The following is a 3,979-nucleotide window of genomic DNA, read 5'->3' on the forward strand; positions in this document are numbered from 1 at the left end:
AGACATGTTGATGGAATGTTATGTAATGTGTTTACTGAACGTTCATTCAGAGTGACGGCTGTATTCATGTATGTATGCTCCCTGCTATGTATGTGTGTCCTACGTGGTATCCTTTGAAAGAACTGCTGCTATTACGGTCATACACATAGATGGATATACACACAACCTAAGTCGTGTAAAGCTAAAGCTCGGGGGAACGCTGGAGAATACGTGTATGAGCTCAATTTCAGACTGCAGGTTGTTTATATAGTCGGCCTTCCATGCATGAGAACTGCACTATAAGATGTCAACATATCAACCTTTTGAGGCTTATTCCTGTACATGGTTTCGATGATATTTTCACTACTAATAAACCACAATTTTATCATGAAGTTAAACATTATCTCTCGGGTGATACTGTTATTTCGACAAACACATCAAACTAAAGGAGGAAACGATCCAGAGCTAAGATAAGCTGCTCCAACCTCGCAGGTTATGCTGGCTGGGTAAATAACACGCCCTAACTGCAGAAATATCTCCACATATTTTCATTCAGATATTTTCCAAACATCCACTTCAAGCTGCTGCCCACATGTTACTGAATATTTGAGGAAAACGCCCAAATGATAACGCTGTCCGGCATGAAGGATTAATACTGTTAAAACAACTCCAATCTCTGAGTGTCTTTGTCTCATCACTCTAACTCGAAGTATACACACTTACTTCCCCTAAAGATCTTCAATGAAAACATTTTATTAAAGCCTGTTGTTCTCAGGATGGCAATGTCTGGTTATCGATCATCCGCCACTTTGGTCCAGACTTAAATATCTCAACAACTATTTCATTGACTGCCGTGTAATTTGGAACAGACAGTCATGGTACTTTGTGGATTTATCTCACAGATTTTGGTGATTTCCAGACATTTCAACAAGTGCCACCATGAGGTTCAAACTTATGGTTCTGAGTGAAATGTCTCAACAACTGTATTGCTAGTCATGTCCCCCTTTGATAGTGACATTGATTCAACAAGCAAAGGTCACTTTTCCAATAATCCTGATTATATCAGATTGCCTAAAAGTGATGCCATTCCATCTGCCTCAGCTGTAGCCTAATTTATGTTAGGTGCTACAGTAATAAGCAGATTTAAAAAATGCTAACAAGCTAAACCAAGAGGCTGCACATTTTGAATATATTAGCATAATGTTTCACCATTTAACTCAAAGCACTGCTTTGCAAACGTTTAGCCAAACAGAGGCTCTACTATGGCTGCAGTCTTGTGTATTTGTTTATTGGAGCATAAGTTGTTGGGGTTTTTTTTTGGCTTTTGGCTTTTGCCAACATTCATTGGACAGCTAAAGACAGTCAGGAAATATATGGAATAGAGAGTGGGGAATGACATGCACCAAATGATCGGTAGACCGGGAGTCAAACCTGCGATCAGTGCGTCTAGCCTCTATTCATGGGGCCTCTGCTCGACCAACTGAGCTAAACCAGCGACCCGGCATACAACTTTACCAACTGTCAAATATCGCAGCTTGAAAGGCATCCTCAGCTAGGATCAGATCATCTAGCTCTAGAGTTTTGTCTTAAAACCAACAATTTCATACACAAAGTAAAAACTTGAACAAGTCCCTAAAGACAGAAGCCCACAGAGGAGAAGACTGGAGTCGTGTACGACAACATCATGACTACATAAGTGAGCTCTGTGGGGGATATTACAGCAATGAAATGATAATGACTCTGAATCAGAGAGAATCAGCACTAGAACATACAGTACACCATATAGCTTCTGTGAACACCAAACCAAAACCAGTAGCAGAAGAGGGTCTAAGGTTGGCAAGTAAAACAGCCCAAAGTCAAACTAGCTACTAGTCGGTGGTAAACTTGTGCTTTTCTCTTCTTACATCTGTCTGACTGCTTGTTATCTTGTATTATGTACGGCTGTACCAAGCAAACCGTAGTCTGAGATGATTCATCCCTATGGCTTGATAAAGAAGACTAAAACTGCGAGCCAGTATGTCATTTTTGTATCAACATTTTTAGCATGCGCTGGCTTCTGTTCAACGAATCCTTTAAATCTCTTGTGCACACGTTTGCAATTTGAATCACATCATAGAAATTGAACTCCGATGGTAAAGTTCAATCTGCTTACATGTACAGAACAAGGTAACTAGTGTAAGGTGTTAACACGCCCTGTAGTAACCTGTTTATTGTAATTCCATGTATAAATGCATTGGGTCAGTTACAGATTCTCCCCAACCTTTGACCTTAGTTTGGAAGCATTGATTGGTTGATTGAACTGTATTAGTGACAGAAGAAATGTGTGTTTCCTTGGAGGGGCTGTGGTGGGGACGTGTACAGCGTATCGTATCAAAAGGCCAGGAAGCACAGGTTGCACCGTGTTTGTTATCACAGACCTTTTGTAGATGGAATCAGAGAGGCTCAGGCATGCAACCAGGTGTGAGCAGCAGGGAGGCCAGAACACTGAGATCACTAAGCATGTGATTAGGGAGTAGTAGTGTTATGCTGAGACTGTATCAGAGAATAAAGTCATGTGGGAGAACATGCTCATCATTGAATGCATGTGTTTTATAGTTTTTTCATTCAGACGCTTCATATGAAAGAGAAAACTTTCCTTTCTTCAGCAGCATATGAGCAGTTCTTTTTCAGATTGAAATGTAATATAATTTACCGCTTCGCCAGGAAAAGCCAGCTTCATTACTAGGAACTGGCAATAGTTTGACAATAATCAGAGGAAAAGGTGTTGAGCAGAGGTGTTCTCAACTAGAGGTAAACAGGTTGTAGTTATTCTGACCCATTCCTTTCTGAAATGACTTAAGTTTAGGACAAAATATTCTCATACATAGATGTTATAATATCTTACGAAGAGGGAAAGGCTGCAGGCGCTGATGTTCGTCAGCCTCCCTCTGCCTCAGATTAGACCTCCTAATTGGCTCACAATTTGGTTTGTTGTATGCAAATTAAAGTGCATTACTTTCTGTAAGTATAAGAATGAACAGTCAATGAGAACAGCCTGCATAAAACCAAAGGCATGTTATCTGTAAAACAGGTGAAAATCAGTTGATGTTATTTTCATGTGTCAGAGTTTATAAAGCCGCTTTCCCACTGGTCAAAAAACCTGCTATCACCGCTAACACCCGCTAACACCCGGCTTTTTTGCTTAATGGTAAAGGTTACAATCGGCATTCGGGTAATTATCGCCTCGACTCCGATTGGCATTGATGGCAACACAAAAACCGTGTTGACCCGCTAATCTCCTCCCCCTTTCCAGCACAATGCTATGCTCCGTCAGTAACTTCTGCGACTCCTTGTCATCTCAGCTACAAATTCCACCCGTCTCCATCCGAACAGCGCTCGAACATCGTTCCAAATTTGTCGGCGCCAAGTTTGATAAACAGACTGAATGGGAAATAGATACAATAAAGACCTAACCCTGTTTCGGGCGCGTTTGTGACGTTAGACGGTGACACAGTCGAAAAGAGACCGAAAGAAGTATACTAATGAGAAAATAGACAATCGGCATCTATTAACGGGTCTTTCCGGGTCTGAAAAACCTGCATCATTGGTGGAAAGGAGTGTAACCGTCATGAGTCATTTTAGTTATGTTGTTGATTTGTATTTTGGTGTTTTGATTTTATTTCCGTTTTTCTTTGGTCACTTTGTCTCTTGTTGTCATGAGTTCTTATTGTTTAGTTTGTATATTGTGTTCCTGTCTTGGTTTAGTCTGGTTTAGTTGTGCATTTCATTTAGAGAATTTCCTGTTTTTCTTTGTTTTACTTCCCTCCATTTGTTCTGTTTCCTGCCTTTCAGATTGTTTTCACCTGCCCTTGATTGTCTCACCTGTGTCTAATTAGCTTCACCTCCCACCACCTTATTTAGTCTTTGTGCTCCCTTGTGTCAGTGACAGTTTGTTGTCATCTTTATCCCGAATCCTTGTCAGTGATCCTGTTACCCAAACATGTACCTGGACTCGTGACTC

Source organism: Semicossyphus pulcher, unplaced genomic scaffold (genome assembly GCF_022749685.1).
Source record: "Semicossyphus pulcher isolate SPU_LCO1_2020_fin unplaced genomic scaffold, fSemPul1.0.p SCAF_3, whole genome shotgun sequence".
Lineage (NCBI taxonomy): Eukaryota > Metazoa > Chordata > Actinopteri > Labriformes > Labridae > Semicossyphus > Semicossyphus pulcher.